This window comes from Prinia subflava, chromosome 1 (genome assembly GCF_021018805.1).
Source record: "Prinia subflava isolate CZ2003 ecotype Zambia chromosome 1, Cam_Psub_1.2, whole genome shotgun sequence".
Lineage (NCBI taxonomy): Eukaryota > Metazoa > Chordata > Aves > Passeriformes > Cisticolidae > Prinia > Prinia subflava.
The window spans coordinates 112,716,595-112,731,568 of NC_086247.1; the positions used below are offsets into that span (position 1 = coordinate 112,716,595).

At 40.2% G+C, this 14,974-nt stretch overlaps 1 long non-coding RNA gene across 1 annotated transcript in view; it reads left to right on the top strand.

The window, feature by feature from the left end:
- The first annotated feature begins 732 nt into the window (after positions 1–732).
- LOC134556299 (uncharacterized) overlaps positions 733–14,974 on the top strand; it is a 52,534-nt gene continuing 38,292 nt past the window's right edge. Inside the window, exons 1-3 of the long non-coding RNA XR_010081643.1 lie at positions 733–1,284; positions 2,361–2,450; positions 6,041–6,165. This is a non-coding gene — a long non-coding RNA (uncharacterized LOC134556299). The remainder of the gene's footprint in view (positions 1,285–2,360; positions 2,451–6,040; positions 6,166–14,974) is intronic.

Genomic DNA, 14,974 nt, shown 5'->3' on the forward strand with positions numbered 1-14,974 from the left:
ATAGATTAAAATCACTTTTTTTTTTCTTTTAACCAGTTTGAACCCAAGGAACTCAAAGGTCTTTGTTCACAAATTAAAGATTAAAAACCTTGGCCATCTCTCAAGAACTGATGCGGAATGTGACACTTATTTCCTGGCATCCTCACACAGGATCATGAGATGAGGTGGTGAATATCATCATGTAGTGCAAACAATGTCCTGTTAGGATAGGCAGGATATTATTGTGTGATATGTATTTGACCAGCACATCTGGTTTACTTCAAGTGGTCTCCTGACAGGTACTTTGCAAACATCCAGAGCTCCTGCTTTCTGGATCACGTGTGCTAGTAGCCTTGCAGCCACCCTCAGTGTTCTGCCTGTACTGCTCTCTTCCTGGGTCAGGTGGAGGTAGGTTACTTGCATAACTCCCTGAAGCACAAGCATTACTTAAAAAGCCTTGCAATCAAAATAAAATACTGTTTGCTACTTTTACCACCAAATACTGCTTTGCAAGGCTCTGATACTTGACTCCCCTGAACCATCAGAACTCTGTTGAGCCTGACGCGGGTGGCCAAGGGTGGCAGGCAGCTCTTTGGAGCCTCTTGAAATGACACGAAGTTGTCTTGACTGTTGGCAGTTTGTAAAAGAGCAGCCTGCTCTTCAAAATGCTGCATTTGAGAGTTTGAACTAGTTTACTTTTTTGTCTAGTCCCTCCTCCCTTTCAGAGAGATATGTGTTGAGTTCCTAGGAGAAAGCACCATTTCTTAACCCATTTTAGAAGAGCTTGCTTTAATGTTCCTCTCTATGCTCTGTTGCATGAAATTAAGGAGAAACACTACTGTTACTTTACAAAAGAAACAAATATGTTCTTATTTGAAGATAAAGAAAGCTGGCATTAGCAGAGTAATTATATACAGGTATGTTAGACAAAATAATTAACTTGTTTAGAAGTGATTGTTGCAAAGGAGATGTCTGCACCTGCCTTCCCGAGTTTCTATGTTATGAGAGGAATTGAAAAAATAACTGTGCAAGTCCAGTGGCAGCTTCGGAGGGGGCCTTTGCCACCATCTATTGGTGAACGAGGGGAAGAGGCAGAGTGATCTGACCTTGCTGATGTTCCCTTCTGTACCCAGTGCAAGATTTGTCTCCTTTCGAGGTTCTGGGGTAACAAACCTGTATTTTCTTCATCTTTCTGTGTGAGAGTGCAACACGACTGTAGTTATGCCCCCTGAAGAACTGTCATCAACAAATCTTAACAGCTGGCCTGCTGTCCCACACACCTCTCAATGGAGCAGAAGAGAGCTTGTAAGTCACAGAGAAGAATGCTTTTCTAGTGTCAAGTCTTTTGTTAAATAATTTTTGTCCTGGTTTCTGACAACAGAATAGGGCCTATTTTCTTTGCTGGTTTCAAGGAAAATCACACTGGTGCTTGAGTAGAGCCCCTTTGCTGCTGACAAATCTTGGAATAGTGCAGAGCTAGAACAATTGATGACATTCCTGCATAGTCCACCAAGAGGGGCACTTGTGAGAGGACATCACTTACAAATAAAATGTTTGAGAATCAATCTATGCCCCTAAAAAGACAGGCAAGAGGAAAAGTGAAGATAGCCAGTGTCAGCAGCTGAACCAAAAGTAAATCTGCAAAGTTGTCTCTAGATGTGAAATCAGTCTATTTTATTGGATTCATCAACACTGCTTACATATGCAAATCCCTCATGAATAAAGCTTTTATAATGCAGACTCCAAAATGAATTCAGGTAGAGTCAGTGATAGCGGTGGATGAGCACAGAGACAGTTTAAAGGATTGCTTAGTTTTCAAATCAACAAATTGCTATGGTTCTACTTAATCCATCAAAAAAAGGAAAAGAGAACAGTCTGGCAGATAGAATGGTAAAGAACATAATGTTCCAGCTATTTTAAGATCCATTTACACTATGAAACTGATGGCATTAGAGAGCAGTTGTTGAACACATTTGGGGAACAGCTGTGTTATTGCTGAAGTGGAAAGACAGAAGTGTGTGTAGACCTGTCGGAGTGCTCAGGAAGAATAGTCTAGTGGTGGTGGGGAGATACTTCTCTTCATTGTTAAACCATGTTCTTTTTCATTTTAACTATGAGTAAAGAAGGACTGGCAGAGTCAAATAACTTTATGAACACTCTTTATTTTCATGAAAATGGCAGTTGTTATATATGATAGCTTTGATAGCTGTTTCAATCTTACTTAAATAAGATTAAGTAACTTGGATCAAAAAGGTGCCTTCAACATTCATTCACAGATCCTCTGGTCATTGTTAAAGTATGTCTGTTCCTTGAATAAGACACTTACTTTCCCTTTCTTTTTCTTTTCTCTCCGTGGGGCTGCTATTTTGCTTGTGCTTCAGAATGGACCCACCACAGAGAAATGAATTGAGAATAAAGAAATGCGTCTCATCTCAAGATGATATGAAAAAGACTTCTGAAGTTATCTTAAGGTAACTTTTGTTCTGGAAAAGATTTTGTTCACTGTTTCACTCACTTATCAGAGCCTCCCTGCCAATTCTAACTGGTGTGATGTGTTTGAAGTCTGTATGTATTTGTTATTTTTGGATGAATAACTGAAGCAAAAGGATGAATTGCTCTGCAGGAATTTTAGTATGTTTCACATTGGCTTATCTACCTGTTCACAACCACAAACATGTACAGATGTTGGATCAGGATTTGCTGTAGCCAGGGAATAGTGAGTTATCTCTGATGGTGAAAAGATGTCAGCTCAGGTCTGCTGGAGTGCAAGGGCTTTCAGAACTATTTCCAGAAATACAGAGTCAAACGATCTCTGCTTTTCCTACTGTCTCAGTGTGAGAGATATGACTATGATCTCACTACTGTTTTGTACCAGAAAAATTAATATTTCCCCCTTAGTGGATTATTGATAGTTTCTGAAAATAAGTGTTAAAGTAATGTCATTGACTGCATGCTGCTGAAGCGTTTGAAGCATAACATTGATGCACAAATTAGTTAGTAGTTGTTTCTTGTAATTAGGGTGTCTTTTGTGTTTTCTTGTTGGTAGCACAGTTGCTTGCACTACTTATGTGCAGACGTATTGCACATTTTCTACTCTGCTATGTGAATAAATGTCCAATGTACATTAACAGTGATGTCCTTTCCTAATGCAAATGAGAACTCAAAATCTTCCAAGAAGCTGAAATTCAATTTTGTGAAGATCAGAGCAGGTGTTCCATCTCTCTTTAGTCTATATTGAGACAGCCAAAATGCCACTACAACTTAATCTTGACTCATGTTTCTTACATTTACAGCTATGCAGTCTAGGACAATTTATATCAGCCTTTTATTATTTGTGGTGGTTTAATGTCTTTATGTTAGAATATGGCTTTAAATTCAATATTTCTTACTGTGCTATAAATTTAAAACACAAGCACAGTTCTTGTTCCTGAAAACCGACAGATGAAAGAGAAACAAAATAAGGAAAAGAAACTACCTGCCAAACTGTGTGGGAAGAGAGAAACAAGCAGTGTAGATGTTAAAAAACCACAAGAGAATAAAAAATGCGTCTTTTTAAGAACACGTGGCTGTAGCACTAACAGAGACAAGGAATCTTAGTAAAGTTATTATGACATTATTCCTTCAAAATTTGCCATTCTTCACCCTCTTTGCAGTATCACACCTTTTCTCACTTGGAATGCTGTGGTGAAGAAAGCTTTTAGTGCCCAAAAGACTTGTGGGACACACTTAGAGGGCATGTTTGCTTTATGCTGGAGTGTCTGAGTCATTCATTTGCTGTTTCTCACAGATCCTGTTTTCTCTCTTTCTGGGGAAGGCAAAGAGTTTAGCATTCCCTTGCTGCAGTGGCCCTCTGGTATTACTGGTATTATGCTGATATTTACCTACCTTAGGTAAATATATTTGTTTTAGTAGGAGGAAACAGAATGAGGCAGGGATACTTGTCTCTTTCCATCAGCCCCTATCACAGATGTTCCTATGGGAAGAACAAAATCTGCCTGAATAAATGACATATGACCTACTATGGCTTAGGTTATAACAGTAAGAATTTCAGTAGTATTATTGATATTACAGAAATATCTGGGTTTATTATGACTGAATTTGGGGATTTCTAGCTTTCCTACACTTACCTATGACATTTATATGAGCAAACACTGTGGTGTTTCATGGTTTACCACTCACAGAATCACAGAGTGGGTCAGGTTGGAAAGGATCACAGTGGAGTCATCTGGCCCAAGCTCCTTGCTTAAGCAGGGCCATCCCAGAGCACATGGCACAGGATTGTGTCCAGATGCTTCTGGAATATCTCCAGTGAGGGAAACTCCACAACCTTTCTGGGCAACCTGTTTCAGTGCACAGTCAGGCATCCAGTAAGTTCTTGTGTTCAGGGGGAACTTCCTGGGCATCAGTTTCTGGCTCTTGCCTCTTGTCCTATTGCTTGGCACCACTAAGGAGAGCCTGGCTCCATCCTCTTGGCAACTCGCCTTTAGCTCCTTGTAGACAAAACTTCACCTTGCTTATAGATCAACTTTACACTGTTGATACATAGCCAGATACATTATTGACAAAATTGTAGAGTATAGTTCTATGGAGGCTTTAGTTTGTTTATGTTGTCTTGGAAAAAAAAAGGTTTTGTCAAAACACTTGAATATGGAACATTTAATGCAAATCAGTTATATTTTGGATTCAAAAATATTTCCCTGTTGGCTCATATTTTCCTTTCCTTATAATGGGACTGCGACAGTTTCATCCCTTGTGAGAGAAGATCTTTAATGATGGAAGGGAAAAGGCAGCTAGGGAGCACAATGTGCAAGGGAGAATGGGAGCATTCAGCAACCTGTGTATGGCTTCCAGGGGGTGTTGTAATAAAACACTCACATAAAATAGTTAGATCTTCATATATAAACAAAAAATGGAGACCTTTCCAGCTTTATGATATGTTTGTTTTATTTTGCACATGAAGTAAATATCTTTTAAGACAGGAATTTTTTAAATGAAAATGCTGTGTAGCTGCTAAATATAGATTAGCATCACAAAAACTACATTTAGGAAATGAAAAAAAATTGAAATAAAAACTGAGAGCATCTTATGAAAACTTTGTTTCAAATTTTATTCATTTTTATTTTTGTCTATTAGTAGCAACAACACATTAAATTCCTTTTCCTTGCAAGGGTCTAATGGCTCTTCCTACTGTTTCTAACAGTCTTTGTAGGTTTCTTAGGAACTTCAAAACAGTGTTATTTCTTCTTCAGTCTTTGGGATACCCTCTCATCATCCACAGGGCTGCAAATCAATTTGGATCTTATTTATATGCTACTATCTTTGTGAAAAATCCCGTTTATTTCTGGATCTATGAGGGATATATAATTATTAAGGCAACATTAAGGCTATAAGAAACTTTAAATTTATCAGCAGTCCAGTCATTCAGTCATTGAAAATCCATCTGACCTGAGATGTCCAGTTGGCAAAGGTGCTTGGGGAAATCATAGCAGGAAATGAAATAAAAATAATATTCTAAAGGGAAGATGCTTTTCTGATTAGCAAGATGAGAATTAGGAACAAACCGGAGTTTTGATTTCCTGTAAGAAAGTTAAATTAATCAAAAACTTTTTGTGGATTTTCAACAGTGGATTTTCAACACTCTGTCTTGTTTAGCTGAGGCTCCTCCACACTGTAGTTCCTGACAGTTGTACCCTTGACATTTCTAATAATGCTTTCAATACTTCTTGAAAATTCTGTAAAAGAGGATTTATGTGATGAGTTAATCAGAGCAGACTATGTAACAATATGTTTTCCTCCTAGATATATCCATGTTCTGTTACTGAAGTTGATAGAATAGTTGACACTGGTGACCTGATTCTTACTGTTTCTATGCTACTGATTTTGTTGGGGTTTTTTTCCATTCAGAAATGCATAAGCAGGACATGTATTTGGTTTTCTTCCTAATCTTGAAGCTGATTGCCTAAAACCTCCCATCTTTGGCTTATGCTGGTTGAACACACAAGCACTTGCTTTGATAAAATAGATGCTGCAGAGATTTGATGCAAATGAATTTTTCATGCAGACTGTTTCTGTGGGGCTGCTGGCACAATGTTCCCAGGAAGTGCACATGCCTGTTGTAACCCAAAGAAACCTGGATGGTAGCTGATGAGGAATGACACCTCACAAATAACGAATGTTTGTTCTAAGGTAAGGCTCACTTGGAGAGTGGTGGTTCTCTATCCAAGATTGGCAGCTGTAGACTGTGAAATAAAAACCCCAATTATTTTCGTAACCAGCTTGTCCAGGGTGTCTCCCACTGTATATATGAATGTTGAAAGATTATACAATGTAAACCAGCAGAGAGGCTACCATACTAAATCCAGCGGCCTCTAGTATTGTAGCTCTTGCCCCTGTTTCTTGCAATCCCAGCTGATTTATCTGCAGTACTCTGGAGGGTTCAGTATGAATCAGTATGCTGAGAAACAAAGGCATTTATCACCACTGAAGGGAAACAAGAAGCATCAACAGTTGCTTCGATTAACAAAAGAGGTCGGTTTATGTGTTACCAGTAAAGCAGTTTAACCATATGACTTTCAGAAAGGTTACTTAGGTTATGTCAGGATTTGCCTGGCTTCTTTTAAGCTGTCCCTAAATTATGGAAGCGAGGAAAGGAAAAATAACTGGAAATTTCCCAGATGTGATGCCTCAGGCTTTGCCTAGAGTCCCAGGATACTGCTCATCCATCTGCTCTGTGCAAGAGAAATGCTGATTTGTGTTTGCCACAGGGAACACATTTTCCAAGGCTTGGCAGTAATGGTAGCAACTGCAAATCAGGGTCATTAACAGTGTAGCAAGAAGTACCTTCGGCACTGGGTCTCCTAAAAATGCCTGCAGGTTGCCAATTGTCATTGTCACACTAAAATTTTTACTATCTGCTCAGTTCAGAGGTTTTTCCCCAAGCCACCTTGTAGACAGCTTCAGACAAACTTAACTGGCCAAACACAAGGCCAAGCAAAATTTAAGGCCATACAGTTTTATGTGAATATGGAAGGACGTGTTACAAACACACACACACACAAACACATGAAATCTAGTTAGCTTAAGTAAGTTGGTAGCCACACTTATCCTTTCTCAACCAGAGCCTAAATGTGTCTGTGTTCTGGACAGTCTCCCTCCAGTGTCACTCCCTACTTACTTTTACTGCCTCAGCCTCAAATTTTGCACTGAGTGGCAAAGAGGACTCTCATCCTCTTCTCTGTAGGAACTTAATTTCTGCTCATCTTTTTCAAAGGCTTGAGTGTCTTCAATCATGTGTGGTCTGTATCATTGAGAACTGAGGTTTGGAACAAAAATGTGGGGACTTGGTGGCTTGATCTGGAGACAGGCACTGGGGCCAGCCAGCTGGCTAGCTACTCTTCTCCAGGGTGGGCTTAGGAATTTATACTTTAGTGTCATGTGGGAGCTATAAATGCCACATAGTTAGTGTCACAGAAGAGATGAATGACACATGCATTTTCTAAATTCATGGTCTCCAGTATATTACCAGTTTTCAAAGGAGATTTTACAGGACACATCAGTGGTGACAGGTCCCACAGAAAGGTAAATAGTCCAGTACACATCATCCACATCTGCCTTTAGCGTTTGCACTTTCAGTGTTATACAGTCCATCTCCTACTCATTACTAGAGAGCCTCTGACTACATTTTCTCAGGGCTTCCTTTTGGAGAACAGCGGCTTTTTCTAGTCAGCACCTCTGGCAGAGTCCTACCAGTAGAGCTGCTCAGCAGAATCAGTGCACCATCTGCACTCTCAGTTGGGTTATTCCTTGTGAGGATGGTGCCACCCATTTGTGACACTTGATGCCCTCAACCCTGTACTGAATGAGGCTGGAATGATTTTTCACTGTCAGCATCTCTGTTCTATATCCCTAGTGAGAAGGACGTGGATGTGCTGGTAGATGAGAGGCTGAACATGAGCTGGCAAAGTGGGCTTGCTGTCCAGAAAGCCAATCCTATCCTGGCCTGCATCCAAAGCCATGTAGTCAGAAGGGCAAGGAAGAGGATTCTTCTACTCTACTCTTCTCTGTGAGACCCCACCTGGAACACTGCATCCAACTCTGGTGTCCTCAGCACAGGAGGGATGTGAACCTGTTGCAGTCTGTCCAGAGGAGGGACACCAAGATGATAAGGAGGATGTAGCCCCCATCCTGCAAAAAAAGGCTAAGAGAATTGGGTTTATTCAGCCTGGAAAAAGAAGCAGCTTTGGGGTGGCCTAATTGCAGCCTTCTAGTACTGAAGGGAGCCTACAAGAGAGATGTAGAGAGAGTATTATGAAAGCATGAAGTGATAGGACAAGGGAAAATAGCTTCAAACTGAAAGAGAGTAGGGTTAGATTAGATATTAGGGAGAAATTCTATACTGTGAGGCTGGTGAGGCACTGGAACAGATTACCTGAGTAAGTTGTGAATGTCCCATCCCTGGAAGTGTTCAAGGCCAAGTTGGATGGAGCTCTGAGTAACCTGGTCCGGTAAAAAGATAGGGGAGTTGGAAGTAGATGACCTTTAAGGTCCCTTCCAACCAAAGCTATCCTATTATTCTGTTTATTTAATTGATCTTTGGATTTGTTTGGACTACTATCGCTGGTTCACTGGACTTCTAGCCATATCTATCTATCTATCTGTCTGTCTGTAAATGTTTCTCTAGATATTGTTTGTAGGATTGTTTATTTTTTTTTCCTGTGTTGCACAAGTTACTAAACCTTTTAGCAGTAGTATGACTTACAATCTTCCCTCATCATTCTGTTCATCCTTTGCACTACCTTTTTGAGAGGTAAATTAACCAGGGAATTAATGTTGTGCCATTTTTTTATAAAAAACTCTCAGTAATGATTGGACTAACAAAATAATTAAAGTGTTAACATGTGTCTTTATAGTATGTGATCTAGCAAAGCATTTGAAATGTGGGAAGTATGACTGATTTTATCCTCTTGAGAAGTGCAATATTCACTCAAGTATATGCTGATTTTAGAGTCTTCTCTTATGAACTGGAAATTTAAATGTTGCTTGAAAAGACCTCCTACTGAATTTATTGACCCGTTGTTAGGAATTTGACATGAGGGAGATCACTTCCAATTAACTCAGAAATTAAAAACTGTTCTTAGCATTTCAGATCATGAAACTTTATGCAAGCTTCTTAAAACACACAGGAAGGATTTAATTATGTATCATAAGCTGAGAAGGTGTACAAGAAGTGTTTACAAGATTGGATTTTTGGATAATAAATCCTTCAATGCAGAGATTTTATTTTAAAGTATACATTTGTACACGAAAACTGTTTCAAAACAATCTAGAATGTGACTTTGAAGCATGCCAGCTCCTCATGTGGCCATTCTTAATCCAAACAGAGGATCTTTGTGAAATTGCTTCGAGCTAGTTTGGAAGTGGATTAGTGTAAAGGCCTCCTTACTGGGGCGTTAGAGTGAGCACAGGAGAGGAGTGCCCATGGAGCTGCTTTTGTGGGGAAACTCTGGCCAGGCTGTTTTCCCACATCGATACAGCTCGTCACAGTGGGGCCCTGATATTGACTGGAGTTTTCCTCTGCTCCTGCACCACATAAGCATTTATGACTGACAGCACTGCAGACTATTGAGTTGTTTGAACTGTTTATAGCTTCACTCTCTTTTTGAAACATAAGAGATCTCTTTTGGGTAGATATCCTCCTGGTAACAAACTGTCACTTCCCAGGTTTTGTGCTGCAGTGAGATGAATGCTTAGAAAGCAGGATACACTTGATTTTATTCATAAAGCATTGCTCATGTGATAGAAATTCTGGCTCCATCTAATTAAGTGATAATTCACCCTGGGCAGAAACGTCTTTCAAAGCAGTTATTGACTGCCTCAGCTGGATACCTAAAGGGCTTATGCTGAAGGCCACACACCTGGAAGAGCATTAGTCTTCTGGGAATTTATTTTCCAGAATGCTTTACTAATATTAAGTAAGTAGTTTTGTCCTGTGTTAAGGCTCTTCTGCATATTTGGTGTTTATAATTGACGTTGAGAGTAATGCCTGGCTTCCTGGAGCACAGCAGCATCTGACAGTGATGTGAGAGCCAAGAGAGATGAGTGCACTCATTCAGGTGTATTATCTGAATAGGGTCTCTTTGCTCTCCTTAAAGGCCACTAGACCTAAACTTTGCTGGAGGATGTATGGAGCTCTGATCAGGGCTTTACTAGTGCTTGCTTTCTTTTCTGCCTTTTGTTTAGTTTTTGTGGAATGAAGCTTCAAAATCAAATGTAAGAAGGAAAGAAAGATCAGAGTGTAGGATGAGTGGAGAACAGAAGCATACACAGCTTCTGAGAGAGAGGAGAAAAGGGCATATTGAACTATTTATGAAAAGAAAAGGAAGAAATTGTAAGTACCAAGAAGTGCAGAAGTGTAAAGGGAGAGTTAGGAAGCAGGTATCATCTTTAAAGAAACATGGAAAAGCTGAGGGTAAAGGAAATATGGTTGCAAAGATGCTGAGAGAGGATTGCTGGTAGGAAAAATGGGCCATGAAAAAGTGTATGATCAGTATGATTTGTGATGGAAGGGAGGAAGTCTGGAAAATATCTGGCTAGAAGCTATGTTGATAGCTTCACAAATCTGAGATCTAGAAAGGCAGTGGAAGAAAAGGCTCAGAAGCTCCAGTGAGTTTAGGCACAGGCAGGAAGGAGGCTGGTGGCTGAGGGGGTGAGGCACTTGGGGGAACTGATAGTCCTTAGGTTATAGGGAAAGGTGCTAAGGCTGATCAAAGTATGAATATAGGAGCTACTGCTAAGAGGGAAGAAGGTGACTAGGAAAGACTTTTTCACACAAAGGGGCTTCAGTGTCATCTAGGACTTGTACTGAGTTTTGATTCTTGTTCATATACCTTGGCAGGTGCTTACGGCTTCACACCTCTGCAGGATTAGATTTTGTGGCAGCAGTGAAGTAACTTGTGTTTTTACCCTTCCCATAAAAGAGTGCAAGAACAGTATGAGTGAAGATATTTCTTTGAATTGCTGAGCCCAGTGCCTCCACAACCACAGGTCCTGTGGGCCCTCAGGCGTGGCACAGAAAAAAGCAACAAAACCAAAAAATCTTCGCTTTGTGTCTTGAGTTTATATTCTTTAAAATTTGTGAAAAATCATAGCATCTGAGTTGCTTAATGTAGCAAATTCCTGTATATCTCTCTCTTGCTTAATGTGGTCTTAGTATGAAACCTCATGTTGCATTATGTTGTCTGGAAATATCTTTTACATTAAACATACAATTTATTTGAAAACATAGACATATAGCCATTGTGGGTGACAACCTGCATGGTGAATTATCCATCTGTAACAGCGCTTTTGAGAGGCTCTTCCCTCACTTTCATTCTTTCTTGTGGAAAATACCTTCGCCCTTCTTCTTCTCTCTTGTGGAGAAGATAAATACACATAGAACACCATACTTAGAAAATCTTGTTAATTGTGAAGTACTTGCTCTTTTTCCAACCGAAAGCTAAAGGAAGAGTGGGCTGGAGAGTGTCAAGACAAAAGATGATTATGGAGATAGATACTCTGTTACCTATCACTTGCATGTAAGTGCAGCAATATCTTGCTCTATGTAGCCTGCTGTAGACTGTGAACATTATTTTCCTGTTGTCTGCTGCTTATGGTGGTCACTCAGGACAGGAGAAGTGAAATGTTGCATGGGCAACAAAGCCAGCTTGGGTCCATACTGCTACACTTGCTCTTCTTCTTGTATGGCTTATCCTCCATTGATTCAGATGGCTCCTGCTACCACACAGCCGCTTACTAATTCCACCCCCAGGGGGATGGGGGAGAGAATTGGAAGAGTAAGAGTGTGAAAACTCATGGGTTGAGATAATGACAGTTTAATAGGTAAAGGAAAACTGCACACACAAGCAAAGGAAAGCCAGCAATTAACTCACTGCTTCCTGTGGGCAGGCAGGTGTTCAACCATCCCCAGGAAAACTGGGCTCCATCACATCTAATGTTTGCATGTGAAGACAAACACCAATGCTTTGAATTTTTTCTCCTTCCTTCTTCTTCCCCCAGTGTTTTTATATGCTGAACATGATGACATGCAGCATGGAATATCCCTTTGGTCTGTTGGCTGTATCACCAGCTGTCCCAGATGTGTCCCCTCCAAGTTCCTTGTGCACCCCCAGCCCACCCACTGCAGGGGTGGTGTGAGAAGCAGAAAAGGTCTGTGTGAGCACATCTGAAGCAGTAGCAAAACCACCCCTGTGTCGTCAACATGGTTTTCAGGACAAATCCAAACCCCAGCCCTACACTATCTAGTGTGAAGAAAATTAACTTTACTGCAGCTCACTGCCATAACTGACAGGTAATAATATGATTAAGACATTTTATTTCTCTATTAATCATGGAGTTTGGCTTTTATGGTCAATATATTTTGTTTACAGGGTGGGTGAGGTTCTTATTTTGTTGCGTTAATGTCAGGCTAGTAGAAAATGTGTCTTTTTCTAAGTCAATAAAGAAATCCCAGCAGCAACACTTGCTTGTGTGTGTGTAAGATAGCAGTTTTTACTGTCATAAATATACCTTAAAATAGAAAGTCTTTTCAGTGCTAAATTTAGGGGCTTGCTGTTGTAGAAGTTTAACAATCTTGGAGAAGGCAAACCATGCAAAACTATTTCTTTTTCAGCTGGGTACAACCTTCTAGAGTTAACTTCCTAGATGAGTAAGTAAATTTACTTTCATTGGTTGGGACTATGTCATGATGGCTGTAGTTCTGTGGCACCTGGATTTAGCCAAAAGGTGTTAGTCAAAATGTAGATCAGTTGTATCAATTCTGCACCTTCAGAGAGCACCTAGGCAGACTCTGCAGTGACAGAAAGTGCTGTGCATATTCAGCAGGAACAAGGCATCTCTCTGGCCTCATAGAGGCCAGAGATGATGTAGGAGCTCATAGTGGGATTAGAGGATTTCTCCCATTCAGTCTTTCACAACCAGTGGATGGTGATGTTTTTAACTGGCTGGCAAGTGTGTGGCAATGTTCAGATAGGACAGACAGTGTCCAGTGTCTGGTTGAATAGGCCATACACCTCTCTGAATGGTGAAACATATCATTAGTTGTGTTTTGGGCATCAGCTCATTGATTCTGGGACATGGTAGGCAGAGGAATGCAGGCTGAGACCAACATGCCATGAATGGGTTTGAGACACTTTTCCTGCTAAGAGTAGACCTGGTTTGGTGTCTTTACCATATCCTTGTGTTTTTCTGAGTTTTGTGCTGGAATCTGCACCTCCCAGTCCCACTTTCTGGTGGCCAGAAGGCAGACTAGCCTGGATTTGGTATATTATGCCCCATGGTTCTGTTAAACAGGTCCTCTGGAGAGCAAAGTGGTGTGGTCCCAGCTGTACTCAGTCCTGTCTTCTGGGGTCAGTCAAGATTTAAGGCAGTGAGAGTTAGAAGCCCTTCCCTGAGAGGGCTGGGACAAGGAGAAATGTGGAGACATGAGTTCTTGAAGCATTTTCAGGTGAAAACTACAGGTAATATTTGGGCCGGATTGGCAAGAGTAAGGCTGTTGTCTATATGTTCCCCACAGCAAGCTTGATATACCTGGCTGAAGAGTGTCACAAAACCCAAATGAGGAACTGCAGCAGGCTTGACTTTAGCACATCTTTCCTTGAGTGAATTTCCATTTGAATTTGTGTCACTTATTCAGATTTCCCCTAATATAATGGTAATTTCCATGCTCTGAAGAATGGCAAATGAATCAATCTATTTGACCTTCCTTTAGGTGATAGATAGAAAAGCTTTGAAAATACTGAGCAAGGCTCATACCTGCACCAGGTGATGTATTGCTGCCCCAGGGCCACCTGGAAGTTTCTGCTTCAGAGCATCTATCCTGTTTGCAAATCAACTGCTCTAGGAGAAACTGTTAAAAACCTAGATAGGAGGCCAATGTGCATTTAAAGACAGAGAGAAAAGTTCTATATTTCCTTCCTTTTGAGATCCATTTTCAATATTTTCAATGTACCCGCTCAGCTGTTAAAACAATCTGACCCATAAAACCTCCAACCACTGTCAGCTAAAAGCCTCTTGTGCAACAGAGTGTCTGGTGAGCCTGCCCAAATGAGTCTGTTGTGTTTAGTGTACACATGACCTGTTCTGTAGACTGAAGGTGATTAATCTCTTTTGTTCTGCAATAGAATTGTATTAAGATCACTGAATTATTTAATGAGGTTTAGCCATGGAGATGCTAATCTGTATCTGGATTGTGCTCCTTAAGCTGTTCTGTCTAGATCTTCAAGCTCAGACTCCGACAAATAAGGTGAAAGTGGTTTTGTTTGCACATGAAAATTCAAGAATCTGAAGTAATTAATGGATTTAATAGGTGGATTAGTTAAATCAGATTAATTCCTGAACTTCTTCCAAAGCAAATTAAACTAAACCAAGTTAAGGCCACTTTCATTCTGAGTAAAAGCATCCACTTGCCAACTTAATGCAGTTTAACTAATCTTATTAAAAAGTGAATTAGGATTACTTTTCCTGAGTACTCTCTCTAGTTCTTTTGCATTAAAACACAAATGACTTTACCTGTGCCTTCTTCAGGGTTTCAGGGCTTGGTTGAACCTTACACTAAGATTAGATCCTATGATTAATATTGAGGAAAATATTTACATGGCTGCTAGGAATAAAGTGAATAGATTTTTGTGAAGTTTGATGTGCAAAATTAAAACATTCCAGGTTATGCATCTTCCCTATTTTCAATGTTTTTACTGTGGAAGCTTACATGCAGAGTGACAAAAGCATCTAATTTTAGCAGCAAACTAAGTAGCTAGCATAAGTACCATAAGGGGCGGGCAGGTTGAATCACCTGAATCCTTGCTGTTCTAGGATCAGAGTACTCTAAGGATGTTATGATCCTCCTTATGTAATCCGATTTTCTGCTATTCAAGGTTAGCGGGTGAGTTGTACCTTAAGTCCCGCTGAGTGCTGAATGACTGGGAAAGTTTTGAAGTTCTTC